The sequence below is a fragment of the Ictidomys tridecemlineatus genome, chromosome 1 (assembly GCF_052094955.1).
Source record: "Ictidomys tridecemlineatus isolate mIctTri1 chromosome 1, mIctTri1.hap1, whole genome shotgun sequence".
Classification (NCBI taxonomy): Eukaryota; Metazoa; Chordata; class Mammalia; order Rodentia; family Sciuridae; genus Ictidomys; species Ictidomys tridecemlineatus.
Window position 1 is genome coordinate 39251934 of NC_135477.1, and position 6820 is coordinate 39258753.

Genomic DNA, 6820 nt, shown 5'->3' on the forward strand with positions numbered 1-6820 from the left:
ATATCTCCACTTAGACTGCTAACTTGACATTTTCAAAACTGGACTCATTATTTCCCCCTAAAATCTGCTTCTTCTGCAGTCTTTCTCATCTCAGTAAATATTAACTTTATTCTTCTAGTTTTTCAGGCCAAACCCCAGAGGCCACATCTAATCCATCATCAAACTGTTGGCTCTGCATTCAAAATGTATATAGAGTGGGAATGCTTTTCCCAATCATGACTAAAATCAATATCATCACCCACCCAGGATTACTGTTTGAGCGTGCTAAATAATCTCATTATGCCCTGCCCATGACATAACTCTATATGGCAGCAGAGAAGACCATTTAAAACAAGTCAAGACTCTCCAGTGACTTCCCACCTTCAAAGTAAAAGCCAAAATCCCACTGGCCTACATTGCCATATATGATCTGACCTTACTCTACCCAACTCACCTCTCAGACCCCATCTTCTACCAATCATTTCCCTCAAAACCACTATTGACGTACATGTCACTCCTTGAACATAACAAGCATACTGTGACTCAGGATATTTACACTTCTGTTCCACCTTTATCAAATGTTTCTCCCCTACAACTTCCCTCATATCTGCACAGATTGCTCTCATTTCAAGATCTCTACTCAAATACCTTTCCTAACCATCTTGTATAAATTGACAATTCCCCCCAAAATGCTCTTTTCACCTTATTCTGCTTTATTTTTCTCCATGAACTATAAAATCTGAGACACCACATATGTATTTATTTATTTTATGTATCATTAATTAGAATGTAAGCTTCACAAAAGCAGATAATTTGTTCACTGTACTATTCCGAACAAATGCTCATCCATCTGGAATGGAAGGATAAATGAAGAAAGGAAAATCCAGTCAGGATCTAGTATAAAAGTAGGGATTGAAGGAATTTTCAGTGTAAAGTTCTCCAGCCCTTAGAAAAACAATGACTACAAGAATTGTCCAACAATAGCCAGATCTACAACCCCAGCTAGTATCAATAATAAACAAGGGTTGACACATCCCTACTATGGGGAAAAACTACAGAGAGGAGAGGGAGAAGATGGTCATCCCTGCTTTCCTTGAAAAGAAACATCATTTAGATGTTTCCTGTAAACTTGCCTACCAACTCCGACCAAAACAACATTAAGCTCATTCTACACACTTAATAGCTGTTATGAATAGTTCCTGCTTTTCTAAGCTATGGTCTTCTGAGAAAATTGTAACTCCCAATCCTAAAACTGGCTGCCAAGACATAATGGTCAGAGAAAGCTCTCAAATTTCCCCAAAGCACTCAGGCTGCAACCAAATATCATTAACATGATAACAACAACTTAGAGAACCTTCTGGTGTCTGCCTCTCTGTTGTCCCTGGTGTATATACCAGTGGCCTAGTCATCAAAAAAAAAAAAAAAGAAAAAAAAAAGATTTTGCTACATTAGTGTGGAAGGGGAGGTGGGAGAATTTAAAGAGAGAGTGTGTGTGTGTGTGTGTGTGTGTGTGTGTGTGTGTATAGACATATTTATATTTCCACTTTAAAGAAAGGTTGAATGGTGAGGAATAAAAAACATATCTGCTAAAATATGAGTTATCACCTGGGCTTTTCAATACCAGATACCAAAAGAGATTGTGGTCCCTGAGATACTCAGTATTACTTAGCTAAAAATACCATGTCTTGCATCCCCCATTCCCACATTCAGAATGAAGATATGGGACCGGAGTCCCTCCCAAATTGAATGGCTGAGAGCAGTGTCAGATCAGTCATCTCTCAAAAAGAAATAACATGTCATATCATCTCCTTGCTTTGAAACATCTAGTATCTTTCAAATGCCCAAGTCCAAATTCTTAGCACAGCAAATAATTCATCTTTAAATCTACTAAATATGTACACATATAAAAAAAAAAACAGCGCCTAGTGAAAGCAAACAGGCTGTCCACTCCTTCCTAGCCATGTTACCTTTAGCAGATCACTCTGCATCTATAAGTTTTCTGCTGCACAAAAGGAGAATACTAAAAGATCTATCTTTTAGGGTTGCTATGAGGACTAAGTAAGAAACTGCATGCCAAATCCTCGCACAGATACTGGACTATCTCATCTATCTAGAATGCATCACTTCCCAAAGACAGCAGATAACCAAAGTTTAGCTTCCATGTATTTCAGAATAATTAATAACAAGAGCCCAGTTAGAAACAAAGTTCCAATTAATCCTGAATCAACAAAACCTTAAATTAAGCAATATATTGTTTTCATGATAATTTATTTTTAAAAAGCAAGAATCCAAAAAAAAAGGAAATATTCATGTATTTAAAAAAAAAAAAAAAACCTAGGTTCTTTTACTTTGTCTCCCTGTTCAAACTCAGGAAGAAAAAAATGGAAATTAATAAGAATGTGGTTTTCTATAATGTAAAATCCACATGAATAAAATTCAATCCCAATTGTATACGTAATCTACTAAATACATACCCATATAACAAAACAAACTCTAGAAACTTAATAAAAGTATGCATCAGGTAGCAGAATAATTTCATTCTAAGACTTCACAATTAAAACACAAAAATCAAAAAACTTTTTTAAAAAATCAGTAATTCTAGTAATACTAAAAAATACTACAAACTCTTCAAAACTAAAAATAACAAAAATAAAGCAGATCAGAAACACTTTTCAAAAGATTAAATACTTTGGTGTCAGTGCTACTGAAAATGATGATAGGATTTCAGTAAATTTATAACTGAAGGACAAATAATTCATAGAAAGGAGAAAACAGAACTAGAAAAACTGCATTTGCTTTTCTACTATGGGCTGTGATGTTAGACGGCAAGTACTTTAATACCCATTTTTAAAAACAAAATATTATAAAAATGTATGATAGAATTGGTCAGCTAAATTCTGTTACAGGAAGTGTATAGCAATACCTATCTAAAGTAAATCTGGCAATCTTTTTTAAAATTGATAAAACCTTCAAACCATCTGACCTTGAAATCCCTCTCCTTGACCTTTAACCTAAAGGAAAGAAGTAAAATGATCAACAACTATATTAAATGCACTTACAAAATAAGCAACCTAGATGTCGAGCTACTAAAAAAATAAGTAATTCAACTCACTGTAACATTGTACAATAATCTAAAGGTATAAAAACTATAGCAAAAAGAAAATAAGTATAAAAGTGTTAAACATTATATTTATGATTTGATTACAGTATAAAACCAAATAGGTATGACCAAAAATAAGAAAAATTAAAAGCTTATTCTGATTTTTTAAAAAATTCTTTAACATTATGTTGTTCCAATAAAAAGCCTATTGGAATTGATCAGGCCCATCAAACTAAATACACACTTCAAAACTGACTTTTCAGAGGCATGAAACAACACTAAACAATTTTTTACCCTAAAAACCTATCACACAGGAGTAAATGGATTAGCTCTTCTCACATAAAGACAAACCATACATGCAATTTTAGCCGTGCTATTAGCCAACTCATTATATTAAAATCTCTTTTACCATCAAAATTTAACTGGGGATCTCCATCTGGTGATCAGAGGTCAATTATTACAAAGCATCTGGAGACAGGACCTCAAACACCAAAGTTAAAACTTATCTGGCCAAACAGAATGGTGAAGGTTCAGTTTCCCTTATGTTCCCAGATGAATTATTATGTTTCTCAACCATTTCAGGGCTCTAAAGCCCTAATAGTGGCAGCTAAGGATTTAAGAAGAAAATGACGCAGATTTGCACTCTGTGAAAATTTGTTTACTTCCTCATTTTTCTATACCACCACCATGAAGCAGTGGAAAATATACAAACATGAGGTCAGAAGATGTGAGACAGAGATGACACTATGCAATCTCAGGCATGTTACCTGTCTTTTCAGGCTTTAATTATTTAATAGTAAAATTTTCAAATCGAACCAAATAATCTGTAAATTCTTTTGAGTTCAATACCTGTTAAAGTAACAGACCTCTTTCCCAAACACACCAAAGTCTCTCATTACCGTTACTCAGATGGTAAAACAATTACTAAAGTTTAGAATTAGAAGACTAGAGGCAAAGGTGAAATACAAAGATGATCAAAAGACTTGGACAGTCATCTGAGCTCTGGCCCTGTCTACCCATGTGACCCTAAGCAAATTACTGCACTCAAAATAAAGTTCTGGGACTAGTAAAGCAACAATCCTTACTGGTCATGCCCTTCTTATTCCTGCATCATAAAATGGACTGTTTTTATCTGTCAGAACTAGGATTTCATTCCTAATCAGCAATGATTTTCACTTTGTTCTTGGGTTTTTAAAAGCACCTTGTACATTCATCTTTTCTAAATTTTCTGATACTGAAAAATACAGTCTAACATATTCTGCCTATTTTAAAGCTGTATTTAAGCCTGAAGCCATTCCTCCAGAACACATACAGCTAATAGTTTTGATACCTGTGCCACAAAACATTATGTGCTTAAGTTGCAAACTTAAAAAGAAACTCAAAAGCCTGGTTAAGAGAGGCATATAAACAAATCATTAACTACCAATTGGCAAATGCTATCTGCATAATGTATAATATCTTATTGGATCAGAGAAGACAAAAGGGATAAGACTTCCAGAGAAGACTCAGGTGTTATTTTAGTAAGGTTGTGAATGGCAAGTTGTTTACTAAGAAGAGAAAAATTTTCAACAGAGGGAACAGTGTAAAACCACAAAGGAAGATGTCATCTTTTGAGAGCTACAAATAGTCTTAAATGGAAAGGGCAGGCATCATGGTAGAAGAGAAACTAAAATGTAGACAAACACCAGAAATTATGAAAGCCTCAATTTATTCAAATAGATTATGAAAAGTCATCAATGGGCTTCTAAACACGAAATCAAAGTCCTCATCTTTCTCCATAAAATAATAAGCATTGAGTTAAGGCAACAAGCAAAAAATTCTACCTGTAGAAAGGTAGAATAAAAAATTAATGAATTCCTGCTCTCAAGATGGCTTCTAGCATTATATTACTATGGGATAGTAATATAACACTGAAATAAGACATTATTAATTGTGGCTAAAAAGTTGAAGAAAGTTGTATTTTTAACCCAAAGATTATTTGAGGTCAATGTCGCTGAGAACACTAAAGAAAACAACCAAATCAGAAAATAGCAAAGCAAACAATAAAGTCTGAAAAGAAAACTGACTTCGAGCAAAACATTTAGCAATGTTTATATACTTATATATTACAGACTATAAGTCTGATTACAGCCTATAAGATATGTTTTGCACCTATCTATCTTTTGCAGAAGGAGAGTATCTTAGATTTGGGTAAACTAAAGTCTCCTTAAATTAAAGTCTCTTTTGAAAATGATGTTTTAAAAAACCTCTGGCCAAATGAATAGGTTCCGTAATAGTTTGATGTTCAGGAGAAAACAGCTACTTTGAAAAGGCTAAAGTTCATGTTATCTCTCCTTTAAGAGTGAAAACCGACATATCAATCTGAGACTACAAAAAGTCCGTGCATCAGTAATTTCCACACTGCTAAGGCCTAGTTAGGAACAGCAAGTCTAATTGGCTGGATAGCCTACAAAGATGAATTTGCAATTATTGAAATTCAAACTTAAGCTTAGCCACAAACGACCACATCAACGGAGTAATTCCTCCTCTTATCAAGAAACACGGTGCATTATACAAATGGATAAAAACAGCAGACGTCTAAAGAAGAGAAAGCAACAGCATCTGAACTCACAGCAACGGTGTGATCCACCAAAGTTTTATCTCAGGATGTATTTTTAGGGGGTCTTTGTTTTGGCCCAATAATTTAAAAAAAAAAATCCACTCATTCAGAGCACCTCGGTACTTTTCCCTATCAACCCTCACGAGCATCCCGCCTCTGAAATCACTGGGCATCTCAGCCTCGCCCAGATTTCCCCTGAGCAAAAGGCGGCCGCCGCTGTGCCCAGTGCCGGTGGCCCACCGCCCCCGACCCCTGGCCCCCGGCGCCTGTCACAGCCCGAGGGGCAAGGGGCTCCGGCCTCCCCGCTCCACACCCGCCCACCTCAGGCGGCTCGAGGGGCGCTCGCGGGGCCGCCTTGGAAGGCTGCCTCTCTTGGGCCTCTGCTTCTCCCCCGACGCCCAAGCCTCCGCCCCGCCCTGGACCGCGCCCCCATTACGGGCTACCCGGGGCACTCGCCGCGACCCCGGCGCCAGCACCCGCTCCGGCCCTGACCCCAGTTCTCACCGTGCGGAGGTCGCACAGCCTCCTCTCGACCGTGGCCCGGTTGCGGGTCGCCCAGCGACCTGCGGGCCCCAAGACCGAAGGCTAGTCGAGGGGCCGCCGTCACATTCCGGTCGGCCCGGGAACACGACAGGACACAGCCAGCATCGCGTCCACGGCCTCAGGGAGCGCCGGACTCCAGAGCCGCCGCGCCCCCTCCCTTGGCCGGCGCCCGCCTGGACTCCGCCCTCCAGGGCCCGCTCAAGGCGCGCGCGCAGGCCCTCCCAGGGACGCCCTGCGCAGGCGCGAGACTCACGAGGCAAGGCCTCGCCTTTAGGTCCGCCCCCTCCTTCTGACTCCAGCTCTGCCCACCTCGCCCCCGCCCTCTCTCCAGCCTCCCCTAAGCTCCGCCCCAACTCCGAGAACCACCCCTCTCTGTTGACCTTGCCTCTCTGCCACCTGACAGGTTGTTGTTCTGACCAACCAGTGATGCCAAGTCTGCGTGATCCCAGGACGAATCCCTGGACTAACACTTCCTTGCTCCTTGACCTTAGTCAAACCTGTCAGCTCCTCCAGACTGAAAAGTTATTAGTGGCCTCAGCACCGGGCCTGACAGAGTTCCTCCAACATATTGTGTTTCCAAGTCCATACTGCTTCCTACA

General features: G+C 39.3%; 1 protein-coding gene across 5 annotated transcripts in view; it reads right to left on the reverse strand.

Annotated features, from left to right (window-relative positions):
* The window catches only part of Ccser2 (coiled-coil serine rich protein 2), a 142368-nt gene extending 135918 nt beyond the window's left edge, over window positions 1-6450 (reverse strand). For 3 of the 5 annotated variants that reach the window (XM_013365085.4, XM_021719990.3, XM_013365083.4), the window contains exon 1: window positions 6183-6449. The gene's annotated coding sequence lies outside the window, so the exon portion shown is untranslated. Of the gene's footprint in view, window positions 1-6182 lie in introns of all 5 variants that reach the window. The other 2 variants (XM_005340087.4, XM_021719989.3) reach the window with 2 other exon arrangements.
* Window positions 6451-6820: the final 370 nt, after the last annotated feature.